Source organism: Squalius cephalus (assembly GCF_949319135.1).
Source record: "Squalius cephalus genome assembly, chromosome: 4".
In the NCBI taxonomy this organism is placed as follows: domain Eukaryota; kingdom Metazoa; phylum Chordata; class Actinopteri; order Cypriniformes; family Leuciscidae; genus Squalius; species Squalius cephalus.
In genome coordinates, this window is record NC_137125.1 from 4552446 (window position 1) to 4572733 (window position 20288).

Genomic DNA, 20288 nt, shown 5'->3' on the forward strand with positions numbered 1-20288 from the left:
AGATGTTTAAGTCATTATTATGAGAAAGTTTCTCATTATTACGAGATGTTAAGTCATTATTATGAGAAAGTTTCTCATTATTACGAGAAAGTTTCTCATTATTATGAGATGTTAAGTCATTATTATGAGAAAGTTTCTCATTATTACGAGATGTTAAGTCATTATTACGAGAAAGTTTCTCATTATTACGAGATGTTAAGTCATAATTATGAGAAAGTTTCTCATTATTATGAGATGTTAAGTCATTATTATGAGAAAGTTTCTCATTATTACGAGATGTTAAGTCATTATTACGAGATGTTAAGTCATTATTACGAGATGTTAAGTCATTATTACGAGATGTTAAGTCATTATTACGAGAAAGTTTCTCATTATTACGAGATGTTAAGTCATTATTATGAGAAAGTTTCTCATTATTATGAGATGTTAAGTCATTATTATGAGAAAGTTTCTCATTATTACGAGATGTTAAGTCATTATTTCGAGAAAGTTTCTCATTATTACGAGATGTTAAGTCATAATTATGAGAAAGTTTCTCATTATTATGAGATGTTAAGTCATTATTTCGAGAAAGTTTCTCATTATTACGAGATGTTAAGTCATTATTTCGAGAAAGTTTCTCATTATTATGAGATGTTAAGTCATTATTTCGAGAAAGTTTCTCATTATTACGAGATGTTTAAGTCATAATTACGAGAAAGTTTCTCATTATTATGAGAATGTTTCTCATTATTTTGAGATGTTAAGTCATTATTATGAGAAAGTTTCTCATTATTATGAGATGTTAAGTCATTATTATGAGAAAGTTTCTCATTATTATGACTTAAAGAATCTTTTTTTTTTACTCAACGTGGCGGAAACGGGCTTCCATAGTCAGTAGCCGAATGTGATACAAGGTGAATTGTTGACACTTTTATAACCTACGTTCATCAGAAGTTAGTCAAGGCTAGACAGACCAATTAGGTAGGACAGACAGATGTCAAGTGCATAAGAGTTCAATTAAAGTTCAAGCAGTCATGCCAAAGTCAAACATAGCCTATTAGTGGGTATAAGTATACTTTTATGAATAGATTAACAGTATAAATGTAATGTTAAGTATTTATTTGTTTTAGTTGTATTGTAATCTCTTATTGTTTTGTTTTTTTTATCATTTTAAACGAGTGTGAATGTGTTAACATGAAATACATAGCTAGTATGTTAAAACAGTTGTTGCATGACAGAACAATTTGAACGTTGTCATTCTTATTGTTATGAATTAGGCTACTGAAAGACAGAAACGTTGGAAAACTATATTGTGTTGAAAAGAGTGTTCATGTCAAAATAAGAGCATATACGTCATTGCATTAAATGTATGGGAAAAAAACTTATAAATGTAGGCCTAGACCATCATATTTGAGTTTATTTGATTACTAGAGAAATTAAAGGACTGCTCATTTATTAGTCTTACTTTGTTTTAAAAATGTCATTATATTTTAGGTTTTCGTGTAAGAACGTTTTTATGAATATTAATTAAAAATAAAGAGATATTTTGTTTATTAACTTTAGAGTAGTTTAAATACATGACTTACAAATAAACTTCTGTAGTTTAACACATCAAGACGTATTTATAGAGTTAATTCAGAGATATATATATACAGTTGTGTTCAAAATTATTCAACCCCCATTGAAATTGATTGTTTTGGCCGGTTTGACATTGATTTTGTCACCCGCCATGCTTCACAGTAGGCAAGGTGTTCTTTTCTTCATAGGCCTTATTCTTCCTCCTCCAAACATAGCGTTGATCCATGGGCCCAAACAGTTCTAATTTTGTTTCATCAGTCCACAGAACACTATCCCAAAACTTCTGTGGTTTGTCCACATGACTTTTGGCATACTGCAGTCGACTCTTCTTATTCTTTGGAGACAGCAAGGGGGTGCGCCTGGGAGTTCTGGCATGGAGGCCTTCATTACGCAGGGTGCGCCGTATTGTCTGAGCAGAAACTTCAGTACCTACATCTGACAAATCTTTTCTCAGTTCCTCAGCAGTCACACGGGGACTTTTCTCCACTCTACACTTCAGGTAGCGCACAGCAGTCGAAGTCAGCATCTTCTTTCTGCCACGACCAGGTAGCATTTCAACAGTGCCCTTTGCCTTGAATTTGTGAATGATGCTTCCTATGGTGTCTCTTGGTATGTTTAACATCTTTGCAATCTTCTTATATCTTCAATACCTGATTGAAAACACTTCAATGAACCTCTGTTCTTCAGAGTGGTAGTCTTTAAGGGGTTGAATAATTGTGTCAATGAAGAATTCACAAAAGAAACATTTACTACTGTATTACAAAACCAATTGATGTCATTTTAGTTGCATATGGTTCTTTAAGAAGTCCTTGTAGGATTTCATTCTGAATACAATTACAAATGTACACTAAATTCCCTAAAACCATTTACAGCATTGGGGGGGTTGAATAATTTTGAACACAACTGTATATATATATATATATATATATATATATATATATATATAACATAAACATAAAAATAAAACATAAAATAACATAATTTAATGCATACTTTTCCATTTGTAATGAACATTTTCTCGTCATATGTCTTATTAACAAAAACTACAGCAATGTCACATCTGCAGACTAATTAACCATCTAGACAAACTTGAACACATGACAAAGCGCAGGACAGCCGAATAGATACATTTGTAACTAATTTCATGTCTGCAAAGGCCCTTTAATCGAAAAAAAAGTATCACACATACAACAGTCCTGCTAGACGAACTAATTAACTCTTGTTACTTTTCTTGTTACTAAATACTTGACGTGTTAAACACTAGATACATGAGAAGAGTTTTTTCCCCGAACTGAATGAATCAGTATTTGAATGTGACTCACTCGTTTAAGACAGTGACTTACCTCCACCTACTGGCTATATATTTAAACATACAATTGAATTGATTCCATCATTTCATATTTCTATATTCAAATGTTTTATTTTGAACATTAATCTCATAACGACTTTTATGCAGTTGTAATTGCAGTGTAAAAGCATTCTCCTCTGTATTAAGATTTTGACTTTTAATGACTTATACCTTTTTGTTAATTTTATTTTACTGATAACAGCCAGCCTTATTATTATAATAACTGAGTAGTTTATCGATTAATATTAAGCACTTGACATATATGATGATGTATACTTATTTAATAAGGTTTGGGGGAAAAAACGCCCTTGGAAATTAGTTTATAGGGGGAAATATCAGTACGACCATGGGCACGACAGCTGCTGTTTGAATGGGCATGATGCTCCAATGCATGGCGTGAGATGCGTGGCTCACTAGCTGCGTTTACATATGATTCACAGAACACAAGTAGCATGTGAAGGAGAGGATGGGTCTATTCAAATATTATGAAAGATTTAAGAAAACCTATAACCCATAGAAACCCTGATAACCCTGTAATACAGTCAACCCCCCATGGTCTTTTTCCATGAGAAATGGATTACTATTTCTCAGGAACAAGACTAAGGCTGCATTCGAAACCGCATACTTCCCTACTATTTAGTATGGGAAAAAGAGTAGGCGAGCGAAAAAGTATGTTCGAACTCAACCGATGGATACTTTTCTATCCCAGGAGGCCACGTGAGAGGATGCGTTATAAAAAAAGAAGCAGAAGAAGGATACGTCATACTCGAACATGACAGAAAGGATGGACGAGAGTGTTTTCAAATGTGAGTATTACAAACCACATCGCATGTTTTGAACTACTGTACAGTAAACTGTTGAATTGTTGAAGGTGTAAAGACGCTAGTAGGCTATGGTACTTTTGTGATTTTGCTGTAAATCACATTTTATTATGTATAGCTAACAGAGGAGCTCCAGTAAGGACACATACGTCTCCAAAGTGGATTTGCATACATTTTAAACCGTATACATCTTAAATACAATTACTAAATGTCTCTTTAATATCTGGCAAGAAAATCTTCTATAAGAATTACTACGTCTAAAAGATATGAAATAGACATCTGAGGGATGTATGTGTACTATTGTTAAGGAGAATTTACTGTTGTCAACGCTGTTTTCATGAGATTAATGTTTAATACATTTACATAAAGTAACTAAACATAAGTAATCTATTTCATTTGTCCATTAGTACTGTTGAAAAATTGTGGAACATTTATGATGGATAAAAGGCTACTTATCAGCAACAACTTCAACATGTAAATGTAATGTTGAGCTCATAAATCATAGAGGTAACGTGAATCTTGTCTGGATGTTACAGGGACGGATGAGCACACACATCTGCTTATCCGGTGGAGAGTGGCTCATGAAGGCTTTGAGTGAGTATACAGAAATAATGAAACATCTATAAAAAAAAAAAAAAGGGAAAACCTTAAACAAAATACAAAGCAAGATCATTGTGTTACTTCTAATACAGAAATGATTAAATATTGTGATGTTAAAATGACTGCTTTTGTATCAGGTTTGTGCATTGAAGGATCTAAAATGTCTGCAGACAGGGGTGAGCACTGAGGATGGAGGAAGTGGCAGCATCCTGGACAGTGCCGTCGCAGGTGGGGTGCGAGGCCCTGTGCGAACTTGAAATGCGAGGCCCTGCTCTTTGATGTGGATGCTCAATTGCGCATGAATAACAGTCACACGGACGGACGTAGCTGTTCTAGTTCTATTGCACGCATAATCTCGCTGCAATACGTTTTTATCAAGTAGAATAATACAGCATAATCATGCACATCTCAGAGTCAGCTATGACTTTTTGCTATTTATTTCAGAGGGGAAAAAAATCAAATGTGCAACGAGGAGCTTTACATCAAGTCAGCTCGAGAATTTTCAGATTTTTTTAGATCCGCCTAAACTTGTAACGTGTTTCTTAATGGTCCAGTGGTAGAACTTTCGCCTCTTGTGTAAAAGGTTCTCGGTTCTAATCCGCCCTCGTATAGTTTTTTTTTTTTTTTTTTTTTTTTTTATCGTATAGTTTTTTTCCTCATCAAAACCGATTATGTTCATCAGTGGTTGTATATCAAGCAGGGACACATTTGTGTGCATTATGTTTGGTGATTTCACCAGAACGAATTCAACGGATTGAAGCGCGCGTCCGAGTGAAGTTAGTGCGGTGAGTGCGCGAGCACTCCTCACTCCTCCTGCCCTCGTTGCCTCATGTGGGCCGGATGTTGCTGTGGCCTCTTCATCCTCAGTGAGGCCTGAGCCAGCAAGAGCCAGGAAAAGGCCTAAAAACATAGAGGACCTTATCCACGAGATGGAGGAGAGAGAGCGGAAAGCAGCTGAGAGGGAGGAGAGACTGTGGAGAAGGAGGACAGAAGAGAACGGGAGAGACGAGAGAGAGAGGAAAGAGAAGAGAGATGGCACCGGGAGGCAAGCGAGAGAGAGGAAAGGAGAGGAAAAAGAAAGGGATGAAAAGATTCCTTTCAGTTTTTGAAATCCTTGCCAAAAAATAAATGGTTTGACCACACATGTTAAACCCAGTTTGAGCAACAGGACTGCTGTGACAGAAGGATTTATTATTACAGTTTGTTAGCGATGACATTGATTTCATTAACTTAACCAATAGTTAGTTGGCAAATAATTGAAATACACTGTAGACATTTTAAGTTTAATTATGCAATATACATATGGTCCAAGGCTAGAAAGGTCTTGGTTGATGACAGCACCAAAACAATGATCTTCCTGGACAAAACAGTAGACATTTAAAAAAAATACCTTAATATTGTCTTATCTTAGTAGCTCGGAATCTGAACGGGTTGGAAAAGCCAGAGCACAGTGTGTGTGCCTTCCACATCTGCTCCTGCATCCCTGAGAAAAGATGCTGCCACCACCTTTCAGCAGAGAACAAGCAAGATGACCATCCATGAAAAGTTAGCCAGAGAATTTCATGAGGAAAAAATGAAATATCTGAAGGAAGAACATGAAATGAAAATGAGAATTCTACAGGTTGAATTGGATATGAAGTTGGAAGAAAGAGGTATGATCCAAAAACGATACAGTAAGGAGGCAATTGTGATTACCAGCCATGGTGAACAATATGATGTATAAACAATAAAAACAAAAATAAACCTTTTGTCATTTAGATATTCATGACTGAGTGTATTTAAACAACCACAAACTACATTTTCAACCAGTATTGGTTTAGTAATTTATTTTAATTTTGCTGCACACTATTTTAATTTTGTACAGAACAAAAATTATCAAGGCAAAATAAGGCATAATGAATACATTCCATATTGAAATACATCTCATCTAGCTGAAGTGCTGCAATGTGAAAGCAACTCTGTGTGCAAGTCCTCGTTGGTCACTGGCTGCCTCAGTCATGGGCACATCTGCTTCATCGTCATCTTCCATTGGAGGATCAGGACAGCAGCGCTGCTTCAGGTAGTTGTGCAGCACCGCTGTAGCAATGATGACCTTGCAGCATCTCCTTGGCCTGAAGCGAAGTGTATTACGTAAACATTGGAATCGATTTTTCCATATTCCAAACATGCGTTCAACCATGCCTCTTGTTCGGATATGAGCTCTGTTGTATCTTTGCTGCTCAGCTGTTGTGGGATTTATGTATGGAGTGAATAAAAAGTTACTCTGACCATATCCACTGTCACCAAGTAGAAGTCCACTATACTGTCCACTCTGAAACTGAGCACATAATGAAGAGTTGACAAAAATCCTTGAATCGTGAGTTGAACCTTTCCAGCGCGCAACAATGTTTGAAAAATTAGGTGTACATACACCCTGAACGTTGATAGAAAACCCGTTCTTACGGTTCCTGTACTCCTCAGCATCAGGGGTTGATGGACACTTGACAGGAACATGACATCCATCTATACAGCCAATGACACCTGGGAAGTGCCCATATTCATAGAATTGCACTTTATATTTGGCTTGGTCAGCAGCATCAGGAAACTTTTTATGTAAAGACTCCTCAGTTCACAAATGGCTCTGCTGACTTTGTGAACTATTCTACACACAGTTGCTTCACTGGCACCACACAAATCACCAGTTTCACGGTGAAAGGTCCCGGACGCAAAAAACCTCAGTGTGAGCAGAACTTGGAGAGAAATGGGTAAAGGCCTTCCTCTCAGAGACAGACAGGAAAGTCTAGGCTCAAGCAAAGATATTATCTCCACTGCATTTTCCTTGGACATACGAAAGCGGTCTTGAAAAGCTGTGTCATCAAAGTAATGTAATGGATCACTCCTATCCACAAGTACTCTGGCTGGCCTCTGTTGTGCTTGTTGGTTTTCATTTAGATATTCCAAATATTCCATGCTCCCTCACAAACATTACTAAGCAGGAGTTAAACCTGCCTCTTTGAAGGATTAATTTAAGATTCAATTTAGTCATAGACTAGCTATAATCCTTCCTCTTGCAATCGGCTTTGTTTAATCCAGAACAGGCTAAATCTTTGACTATTTTATCTGTGCAAGTCGCTTTGAGTTAAAACAGCTCAAGTGGGCAGTTTAGTCTGGGACTAGGCTTAAGCCATGTCTGTGAAACCGGGCCTAAAAGTCTTTTAATTTTAGTCTAGTTTTACTCAAAAGAAAACTCAAGGTATCTTAGTCAAGTTTTAGTCGACTAAAAGTCTTTTAATTTTAGTCTAGTTTTACTCAAAAGAAAACTCAAGGTATCTTAGTCAAGTTTTAGTCGACTAAAAGTCTTTTAATTTTAGTCTAGTTTTAGTAAAAAAGGAACTCAATATATTTTAGTCTAGTTTTAGTAAAATAACACATTATTACTGAGATTAATACTGATAAACATTTTTAAAAAAGTGTTTCACATATCTCAAACATTGGTTAAATGTCAATTACCTGACAAAATACACTTGTTGAATGATTTTTGTTGAATGCAAATGTTAAAGCTGCAGTCGGCAAGTCTGGCAGATTGAGTGGACTTAGCCAAAATTTTGAATGTTTACAACTCTCATGCCCCTCCCCCACTACCAACGAGCACCCGCCCATCGTCAGTGCGTGTGTACCTGATTTTCTGTGAACGCGTCCGTCTCTTCAGCATCGATCAACACCATGGACTCGGAGGTAGGCTGCCCTGGCTAATCTATCCATAGATAGCAATAACCGAGGAATTGGAAGCTTGTTAGTAGATTTTCTCTCCGCCATCACGCTTCGTACAATCTTCAGGGAACTTCAGGCATGTTGTCATGTGCATGTGATATTGTAATGTGCGCGCCTGCGCGAGGGAGGGGGGATCTGTGGCGTGTGCACGAACTGTGATTGACAGTCAGATCGCACACCCCCCTGCGCTGATTGGACCCGATGAGACGGGAGCGGTGGATTTTTGCAAAACAAATAACACGCTCCAGGTGGAGTTAGAAGCTCGGGTTTTTTTCTAAAACCACCTTATTTATGTTGTTCTGTCGGATTATAGTGTCAATTTCACTGAATTTGATCAAAAAAATGTTGCCGACGGCAGCTTTAAATGTGTCTGGTTTTCAAATTCTGATTTAGGACTTGAGTTTGACTGCACATCACATTTTTTACTTTATTGATACTGCTTTTAATCGTAATGCAACGGACCGGTCATCGGGACATAAGCTGTCATGTACAATAAAAGAGCCTGCGCAGTGACAGGAAATATGACACAAAATGTCTGCCTAGACGGTGGACTTGCGTTTAGGATTTTTTTTTTATTATTTATTTATTTTTGAGCGGCATGTGCGGACGAATTCTTTCTACTCACACACTATTTTATTTCTTGATAACAGACCGCTGCTAACTAAAACACACCGTTGCCATGAAAAACAGAGCGTTGCCATGAACACGCAGGATTCTAACCGTAGAGACGGAGCGCACTATTTTCTTTAGCGGAAGCAATACAATCGGTTTTAAATCAATAAACTCCTTTTAAAATCATAATTTTGTGTCAAATTACTGATTTATTTGGTAGGTTGCAATGTAATAAGCGGGATCCGAACTCGTTCTGAATATTTTAAAGGTGTAACAGCTGATGAAAAAGCAGAGACGATTGTAGACGATTTTATCTTAGTTTTATGCAAAACATTTTCGTCTCGTCTTTTTTCGTCAACAATAATGCATGTTAATTTAGTCTTAGCAATGGCAGAGACGAGGATGGCCTGGATGCAGAGGGCGGCCAGAGGACGATGAGTGGTATGGGAGCAATGGCACAGAGGAGGTTGGCAGGGATGAAGAAGGTAGTGCAGAGGAGGAGGTGGTGTTCGCCAACCGGTCAGCTACCAGAGAGGTTGTTCTTTGCATATGCTGCAGCAACTGTTGAATATCATCTGCACTCCTAAGATCGTAAAAAAAGGGATGATAAACATGAAATTGTTGGTATATTATTCCAATTCCAGAATGGGTACCCCAGGAGTGGGGGTTGCAGTATAGGCAGAACTGTATTTAAAAAAGTCTTAAAAAAAGGGCTTCTAGAGTTCGCTACAATTGGCGCAGCAGAGAGACGTCGTTTCTGCAGCTTTTTAAAACTTCACAAGTCGCAAACAATGCTCCATTTCTTTATGAGCCGAAAGCCGTCATAGTTTGGTTAGCCTACACTTCAGCTAGATATAGCATGTGCTCTAGTAATAATGCAGACAAATTAAAAACAAACTAACGTTACCGAAGATCATGGGAGCTCTACTGACCGCTGCTTCAGTTAAAAAATAAAAAAATAAAAAAGCCAAATCTTGTGTGAAATTATCCAATTGTCCATTTGAGACTGCCATTCCTGCCTGTCGCTATGCTGTGACATTGACCGACTGAAAATGTTCTGGTATGGGAAGCTGTTCTTCTCCAGACGTTCCAAGCATTCAGCACATTTGTCTCCTAATCATCTCCTTGATAAATCCAGAAGAACAGCCTCAAACATCTCATTAGTCAGAGAGCATTCAAGAGTACAGAGCCAGAGCTAAGGCATATCTGATATAATCTTGCTCAATGTGATGAGGTTCAGTATATGTGGAAGGAAGGAGACAGGGTCTGCTTTACTGAGACTTGTGGATTTATTTACAAACTTCTTAAAACAAACAGGCGCACTCTGTGCTTCAAATAAACTCAGTCTTTTAACATATAAAATCCTTGGCATCTCTCCAGAGTATTCACACGATCACCACGAGTCCTCAGTCAATCTCTCTCCCTAGCTTCCAGTTTCTGCTGGTCCAGCAGTGGTGCAGCGTGGTACTGGAGGGATCCAGCTGTGGTGCAGCGTGGTACTGGAGGGGTCCAGCTGTGGTGCAGCGTGGTACTGGAGGGGTCCAGCAGTGGTGCAGCAGTGGTGATGAATTGGTCCAGCAGTGGTGATGGAGGGGTGCAGCGTGGTACTGGAGGGGTCCAGCTGTGGTGCAGCAGTGGTGATGAATTGGTCCAGCAGTGGTGATGGAGGGATCCAGCTGTGGTACTGGAGGGGTCCAGCAGTGGTGATGGAGGGGTGCAGCGTGGTACTGGAGGGATCCAGCTGTGGTCCAGCTGTGGTACTGGAGGAGTCCAGCTGTGGTGATGGAGGGGTGCAGCTGTGGTACTGGAGGGGTCCAGCTGTGGTGAAGCAGTGATGATGGAGGGATCCAGCTGTGGTGCAGCAGTGGTGATGGAGGGATCCAGCTGTGGTGCAGCAGTGGTGATGGAGGGATCCAGCTGTGGTGCAGCTGTGGTACTGGAGGGATCGAGCTGTGGTCCAATAGTGATGATGGAGGGGTCCAGCTGTGGTACTGGAGGGGTCCAGCTGTGGTCCAATAGTGATGATGGAGGGGTCCAGCTGTGGTACTGGAGGGGTCCAGCTGTGGTCCAATAGTGATGATGGAGGGGTCCAGCTGTGGTCCAATAGTGATGATGGAGGGGTCCAGCTGTGGTACTGGAGGGATCCAGCTGTGGTGAAGCAGTGATGATGGAGGGATCCAGCTGTGGTGCAGCAGTGGTACTGGAGTTCACTTATGTATCTGGGGCAGTCCATTTCTTCTTTTCTCTCTGAAAATGAACTTTAGGACGACGACAACAAATTAAATAAATATAGCATTAACAAAAATGTATACAGTGATTATTATATCAGTCTTGATCCTTGAACTTGATCCTTTGTATAACTGATACATTGCCCAACCTAGTGCACACTTACAAATAAACACACACTCTACAATAAATGGTTTAAGTTATTATAAAGTTTATAAAATGTAATGCAAGAAATAGCAAGAAAGGACAAGAACACAAACATTTTAACAGTGCTCCATAGACAGTCTTCAACCTCTGGAGGAGATCATCATCCAAAACATGATCACCACTTTAAATGGCATCAGCCACAATTGCGTTGTCAGCGTTCTTCCCAAGAGGCAGTATGGGATGGAGGTCAATGGCAGTCAACTTATCAAGCTGAAATATAAAAGAAATTGCATTTTACACATTTGTACACAAAATTCAATAATAAATAAGGATACTTCAATCTAAAGACAAATGACATTGGGCATTATCCATGAAAATGGGGAAACTTTTTTTTTAATGTGTAAGGGCAGATTCCTGCAGTGGTTCAAGCTGCAAGAAATGTCGAATGACTAAAGAAACGTTATCAGCAAGATGGTAGAAAACTGCACATTTCTTCTCTATTCCACCCACTGCCACTTTTACCAACGACGGAAAAGGCGCAGTTACAATAGCTTAATATTTGTGGGAGAGCGTTGCTATAGAGAGTGATAATATTGTATTGCAATATGTAGCACTTCAAAGTCAATACCAAATCAAAACTAGTTAGCACATTAGTCGTAATCGAAAAGGTTTAATGACAAAATATGGTTATGGTTACACTTAAAATAGTTACAAAATAGATGTATGAAATTATGATACTTATTTTTCATGTATGCTGGATACAATTAAAAATATGTTACCTGAGAGAGAGAGAGAGAAAAGAGGAGCCCCCAAGAAAGGGACTGTTACGTCCCTTTTTGATTTTAGATAGGGGTAAGGGAGTATAACATTTAAATAAAGATGTGCGTATAACTTAATATGAAGGACCGGGCAATAAAAGGAAAAAGATCAGCTCAAAAACTCCGCTCAAGTGAGCCAAAAAGCTGGGGACGTGGAAGAGATACGGGTATTTTGAGGAAGGTGGTGGAATATGATTGGATGGGTGAACCGAGACGTCATCATCCTTAAGGAAAAACTGACAGGCTGTAGGTTGATCCAATGAGTATCTGAAACACACACACACCCACACACACACCAAACTACCCACATCTCCCTATTACAACACTCTAAATACGTACACGTACTTAACAGGGACCCAGAGAAGAAGAGAGCCAGAGCATCAAAGAGCCAGAGCAACAGTTACAATCTTGTTTTATCCTTTCCTTGACCATGTGACTAAAACCCAAATGTGAGACACTGTACTTTGGGGGTCGATGTTTTGTCACACCTTTAGTACAAACACCCTGGCCCTCAGGCCCAGGTCAATATCAGCCCATCTGTGCCTTTAGGCACTCAAAATGGTCTTTGTGGCAGAAAGAGGGGGTAGAAAAACAGGCAAGCAAATATCTTTGTTCATTTAAAATATCTTGGATTATTTTCAATTCTACAAATGTAACCTTTTAAATTCAATTAAATTATTTGATTACTTATTTTAGCAGAAATTCCCCCTCATTTTTCACGAGCAAGGTCCAAGACAATGTTACTTCTAATATTTATTTTGTTATTGTCATGTCACATCTTACATATTTAACATAATAAAAATAAAATGTGAACCCTAGGGAAGATGCTCTCACATGCCCATGTGGATGAGGCATCTTTGGGGAGGAACCCTCTAATAACGTGTTTCCATCATGGTACTTTAAGGCTGAGGCCTGCAATTCGAACCAGGGTTCCTACTTAGGACCTGGCTTAGGAAAAGGCTTATCTGTAGCTCCCTTCGAGCCCCTTGATACGGTTTCAGACAAGTTTCTGATGTTAAAAACTGCGTTCCTTCTAGCTATCTTCTCTTAAAGAGTAGGAGATCTTCAGGCCTTTTCAGTATCCACCAGGGATGGTCAAGGCATTTCTTTACCCTAAACCGGGCTATGACCCTAAGGTGCCGACCAATGTTACACAGCCTATCGTTTTGCAGGCCTTCTCTCCTCCTACTTTCAGAAATTAAGATCAGGAAAAGCTGAACCTTCTCTGTCCAGTATGAGAGCTGGATACACGTGTCCACAGAGCTATCCTGTGGAGGAAATTGGATCTGTTTGATCCAACGAGACGCTGCAGCGCTCAGCCATATTTCCTTCATCCCTGTGATCGACTTGCTTCGGCTAATGAAAGCTCACGCCAGTCATTCCGGACTGCTTTCATCCTTTCCTGGTTGTGTTCCCGGGTCTGCCTTGTTCCAAACTTGCTCCTTGTTCCAAAGCACCATTGACACAGCATCTCATTCCCTTCTCAGGGAACTAGGGTTACAGTCATAACCTGAGACGTTTTTTTGTGTGGAAGCAGCCCAATCGAATTAGATTAATTCAAATCTTTCCCTTTTTTCTGCAGTTTTGCCTTGTATGGCTGACAAGTTTCAATATAACAATTATTTATAAATGCTTGTAAATCTACAAATGTACATTATACAATTTGTCTGAAATTGTGACTTCTATATTATAATATTACAATGTATGATAGTTCACGTATTGATTTTAACTCGTTTACTTTTTTTTTTTTATTATGTTTTTGTAAAGGAGTTAAAATAAAAATAAACAAACAAAAATAGAAATAAATAAATACATATTTATAAAAAGGATTTATTATTAATTGTAAAGAGTAGTTTGAAACGAAAGTCAAAGTGAATGTAAAACATATCAGCTATTTATTGTAAAGATTAAAAATTAATAAAACTCATAAAGCTTGCTGTTTATTGTTTTAATTTTTAACACAATGTAAATACCAATTAAATAAAGTATTTTTTGAAGTGGTACAACATTTTTTTGGAATCATTAAATCATTTATAAATCGGGGCTTTTATTTTTTATTTTTTTTATTTTTTTTATTTGTTGATTTTTTATGTCAAGATTAAAATTACGGTTATTTTTATTACCAAGTTAAGAATAAATAATAATTGATAACGCATGTGAAAGTGAAATTAAAACATACCAGTGATTTATTTTCAAGGCTTAAACTATATACATATATTTAAAAAAAAAAAATATCAGCGATTTATTATAAAGATTAAAAATGAATAAAATACAGATACCTTGCTGTTTAATGTGTTACTTTTATACACAATGTTAATACCGTTGAAATAAAGTATTTTTCGAAATGGTACAATACAAATATTTCTGAACCATTAAATCATTTAAAAATCGGGGCTTTTATTTATTTATTTATTTATTTATTTTGAATTCTTGATTTTTTATGTCAAGATTAAAATTACGGTTATTTTTATTATCAACCTGTTAACCGTTGCCAGTGCGCGGGCGCACTGAAGCGTTTTTTTTTATATATAGTTCAAAGTTACTATCAGATTTAATGTTATACCTTGACAAACTATACATCATTAAAAAGATATAAGACTCAAGTTTAAGTATTTGACCACTATTGTATTCTGAGAAACTTATAGCGACAGTTATTTCTTAATTTGTGTCAGGAGTTATGAAATGAAAAAATGAGTCGATACCTTTAATATGAATTATGCACGTCAGCCGCTTTCATTCATAAAAAACTCCCGTGCTGTCGTCATGACAGCGATACACAAAACAACGTCCCTCAAGGCTTTAGCTCAAAAATGTGCAGATTTGGAGAGATATTGATAGATTCTCATAGATTTACATCAGATTTCTATAGACAGGAATAATTGAATTTATACCCAAATGCGTCGATGTAATCATAATGAGCGGTTAGATACTCTGATACTGTGTTTTCAATTCATACCAATAGCCTGAGGGCGCTATTATGCACAATAATAGTCCATATATAGAACATGAAGAAGAGCCATGATCATGTGACACTGATACACACAAAGCTACAGAGTTCGCGCTGTAACATGCAGATAAAGATGTTTTGAAGACAATAAACATGATTGCAATGATATTTGAGTTACCTGTGTTTTTCAAGCCATGCCAGGTATTTCCATAATAAAAGATTATATTTATAATGTAATGCTAATCTATATAGACTATCATTGTGCAGAATACCATACAATAGTATATTTTCTGTCTGATTTTTTTTATCTGAAGCCAAATTAGATCACAGAATATTATTTAAAACACTTATAAAGTGTTATAAAGTAAGTTTGAAGCACAAACATGGTTTTAATCTCATAAATTGTCGTGTATTGATGGTGTGCTAAGCTAACATGCTAGCTAGCCCTAGGTGCACCTGCAACCTAGAAATTTATACTTTTATGATTTTTTGAATGCTTTCTGAAAGTTTCTTTATTCAAGAAATGCATTTGATACAGTTTAAATGTGAGGTGAACTTTGAGAAAAGAAATTAGGGACTGAAACCCTATGAATAGCCTGTGAATAGCCAGTCGTTAGTAACTATAATGCAGACAAAAGAAATGCATATTTACAGCCATAACCAGGCTGGAGAGGTGTGAATGTGTGCAGGGGGAGACTGAGACTGAATGGGGCTCGTCTGCACCACAAAACAATAGAGACAATATACTGGATAGATGCTTAGAAGATGGCAATAAACATCAGTAGCATTTTAGCGTCAAATCAAAATAAAGTCATTGACATGGTCTTGAAAAACATTTAACTAAATACAGAGTTTTGGACTTATTATCTTCAGATTTTAAACATAAAATGTTTAGATATGTGGCTTTAGCTGTAGTGCATCTCTAGATTGCTACAGTGCCAACTTCAATTTTATTTTCATAAGGATGTTTCATAAAAAATAATTTCTAATAACTTTACAAAACTTTGAAGCTATTTATAACAATTTTTTTCATTATGACAATAATTAATTCTACATTTACAATAAACTGCCAGGTGTCAGCTTTCAAATGAGATCATACTTGTGCTTTTAGTGCAAAGGGTTCATGAACTCTATCTGTTTCAGTTTGGGTATGTCATTTCTGGGGATTTTTTAAAAGTGGGGGTGCAGCTTAACAGGTTAAAGGACAAGTTCGGTATTTTACACTTAAAGCCCTGTTTACAGATCGTTTCTGATGAAATAGAACGGTTAAGATTAAAATTTGGACACATGCTGCTGTCCCGAGAATTTTAGGTTTCTTTCGCTTTCCCCAAAACCTCTAGAATGGGTGTATAGGTGCACTGGAACAATCCTTCATAAAACGCATTAAACTTTCGTTTACAAAGACCTGAAACTCACCGAGTGGTCAGGGGTGTTCACTGATATGCTCACACAAAAATCGCTGCAAAAGATGCTTTCATCAAGATGGGTGAAGAATAGATTTAATGGCCAGGTTTTCAAGTTGTCTCATACTCTGTCACATGAGAGTGTAAACTGTATTTATCTCATATACTGTCTCAAATGTTGAAAACAGTATGTTGGCCAGACCAATAATGAACTGAGAGTAAGAACCTACCAACACGCGCACAACATAGCCCTAAACCTACCCGTTGGTGACCGCTGTGGCGTAACCTCAATAGGCGTACCCCTTACACTGCCCTAAACTTAACCACTCGAACCCTGAGCTGATTTACCCCGGGTCACAGAACCCTTCGGATCATAGCCCGGGTTCTCTTAACCCTTTTTCTGAATTTTATATTCACTCTCTTGTAATATTGTTCTATATTTTGAATTTTGCAACCTTAATGGTTCTCCCCGGACTCATATAAGCCCACCATTGGGTTCCCCGGGTCATCTTACCCCCTTTTGAGTGGTGTAATATAATTAAATTATTTAATTAATTAATTTATTAAGAAAACACAATTAATGTAGTTTAAAAATCCTGAGAACATAATTCATGTGGTTAAAAAATAATTTGAGGCCATTGTGTGGTTTGTGGGTTTACTAATTATTACATGGGTTATCTAAGGGATCAAGAGGTCACACTAATAATATAATTGAGAAATAAGAGGGGGTGTGTGCTGGTGAACTTGGTCTGGCTCGGGTTGGTCTTGAGTGGTCAGTGGACGGATGAACCGAACACAAGCAGGATCAGACCTTAGGTTTGAGCCTTGGACGTCTCATTCCCCTAACCAGCCAGTGCCTCCATCTCTGAGCTTTGGACTGGCCCTTATCGGGCCTTGTTTGCAGTGCACGTGCCCCCATAACTTTACTTTAAAACCACAAACCGTGTTTAAGAAGTTTTTGCAAACCACATTCAGTCATGAGTCACTCTTTTCTATCCTTTATTCATGATATTTCCTAAAAATATTTATCAGAACAAAACCATTTTTTTCTGACATGAGAAGGGAATGCATTAGTAAATATACACATACATATACATATGATGAATAAATATTTCATAAATTGATATATTTTGTGTTCTTTGATCAAATAATAAAAATATTTCATTGAAAAGCTTAAATTCTCCTTTTTCATTATCTGGACACTATTTGATCCTTACATAAAAATATTTTACAGAATGAATCCATACATACATAAAAAACAACATTTCACACGACAAACGATTGTTATGACGTCATACGATATCGTCCCCATCAGAGCTTTCTTTGAACAATCAAAAACCACATTTAAAGTTAAAAATATAACTCATCCCATCTGAATATCAGTTAAATATAACATTGACTACACATATAAGACGTTTTTGGCATGAAAATTCATTTGGTTGATTTTAAATGAATTATTTTCCTTCTGAGGAACACATTAAATATTAAAAACAACATCCAGAATTAAAAATATGATCCATCTTACCCGAATATTAGTTGATTGAGATGTTGAGGATATGTATAGCATGATTCGAGGCATTAAAACTCGATATTTTGATCTAAAATAAATATTTTCCCTCATGACGAGGAAAACCACATTCCACACGACGAACGATGGTCGTGACGTCATCCGATGTCGTCGCCATGAGTTGAGTACTTTTAAAATGAATAACAACATGCACAACACAGATACACAAATATGTTCACATCAGCATGATTAGGCACAACTCTGGCTACATGTACACCAGGCACGGCGCCAGGATTCCAGTTTTGGATGGGCCAGACCAATTGTGGGTGGGCCTTAAATTAAAAACGTTAAATTAAAAACGTTATCCAATCACTGTTTAATAAAAATTACTGACTAATACTGTTATATTATCTGTACGTATACATGATATAGATTTTAATAGCTTGATGCTCTTTAAATATTTTGTTGCATTGTTAAAAAGTTTCGGTGCAAAGAACGGACCTACCCGCGATCGCTCTCCTTGGTTCTGATCAAGAAGAGTGCTTTGGAATCTCCATTACGCATCATACCTGTGCTGCGTTTACCGATAAAAGAAAAAGCGGTGTTCTTTATAAAAGAAGCACTACAGAAATAGTTGAAATTGCATTTATCAGGACTCATGGGATATTATACAAAATAATCTAAACTATAATAGCCTATATTTAGACTGTAAAAGAGGTCAGGAATGTAATATTTCCCCAAAACATTTTTTAGTTTAGTTCTGCACGTATAACATGAGGCCGATTATTTCACAATTCTTCTTAATTGTTTTAAGTTTTCAACAATACATTCCAGATCAACAACACTGCCCGACAGTTTCAATCAATACTCGGGAACAGAACTTGTTCATTAACAACGTCATCTGTCCATTTATTTATTTTCGATTTCATTAACAACAGACTGACTTATTATACAGAGAAGGTGCATTAAAATGTAACCTGTCCTATAGTATACAATATCACAATATCAACAAAGTTATCTGGATTGCAGAAAAACAACAACAACAACAAAAACAAAAACATTTCAGAAGCCATTAACTTATCAGGCTAAAAAATAACAACTGAGTAGGCTAAAAGACACTCATATTTTTGCGCTAACAGACAGGCTTAAAAGATTGCCAAACGTGAAGGTAAGGGAAGAAGAGAGAGTATGAGAAGAATATTCATTGCAAATCAAATTGTTTAACAGAGCAGTTTAAAAGGCATGCTGTAACGGTCACTTTGTGCTTTTATGTTAATCTGAGGTAAAATGAGAACTGCGCATGTGCGTAGAGTGTCAGTAATAGATTTGAAAGGTGAGGAGAAGAGATAACCGCTCCACTGACAGTTGTACTATTTCTTTTATTTCATTTTATATTTGTACTTTTCTCACTTGATCCACGTGTATGCGGACGAGTGTGACGTTTGAGTAATTTTACTAAACACGGGGGAAAAATAGTCTACGCCATCCCTCGTCCCTCGTGCATCTTTCCCTCGGACGCCTATTGTTTTTTTTTTCTCTCTGGGTCACATCTCAACTTTCCGTTACACTACCTATCTTTCCGAAATTACAGGAGTAGTCGGCGGGGTTTGCTCTTGAAAATGTCAATGATTTCATCGAAGTCGAGAGTTACTGTAAGCTCTCTCTCAAATGTCAACAGACAAAGGGACATAAGGCGAGAAGTAAGCATGGTGCTCCTATTTGGTGTTTTAATCCGGTTGACACTGGAAAAGACGCGTTCAACTGTACAGGATGTCATTGGCAGTGTTATCAGAGCTTTTAGGTAAGCATGGATATTCGGGAAAACGTCCTCATTGCATATGTCCATCACTTCAACAAGACTTTTGAGATGTTCTCCTCTTTTTTTTTTCCTCTCTATGAGTTGCACAAACACTTCGAGCTCCGACTCTGATATGGTTACGTGGAACCGCTTCCCTGTGTCATTGAGAGACTTCGCTATAGTGGCCAAGGTGGTGTCATCAAGGCTAGGGGACATCAGGATTGCCGCAGATGCCATGAGGCCATAGGTGTCACTGTGGAATCGAGTGTTCAGTTCATTAAGCTGGCAGTCTATTAGCGTGTTGGAAATGTTGCGCAGGTCACTATCACTCCTCACCCTTGTTGATTTCCCCAACGTGCACGTGACAATACTTCCCTCAAATCGGCCTGGGAGCTTTCTTGAGCGGGGCAAACTGGGTACATCCCAGTTCTCGACATCATGATCCTCCATCATCTTATTTGTTGTTGCCAACATATTTGAGAATGCAGAGTCACCGGAGCGAATGTCTGTCAGTTCTTGTTTGAGGTTCTCGATCAAATCAACCGTGTCTGTCACTGATGTGTTGATGGACTGGAGGCTTTTAGACGTGAAGTCTGATTTACTGAACAACTGTTTGAAAAGTACAAGGAGGAATATGAACTTTTTTGTTCTGATCTGCTGAAGGAGTGACTGTGCCTCAATCTCACTCTGCCCCCCCTCTTCCGCATACTGTGCCAGCACCTCCACGATAACATCAAACAGAGTGAAAACT

General features: G+C 37.6%; 1 pseudogene across 1 annotated transcript; it reads right to left on the bottom strand.

Moving 5' to 3' along the window:
• Positions 1-6256: 6256 nt before the first annotated feature.
• Positions 6257-7278, bottom strand: LOC307157851 (putative nuclease HARBI1; annotated as a pseudogene). The gene has a single exon. The product of its transcript is annotated as a putative nuclease HARBI1 (transcript).
• Between the last annotated feature and the right edge of the window lie 13010 nt (positions 7279-20288).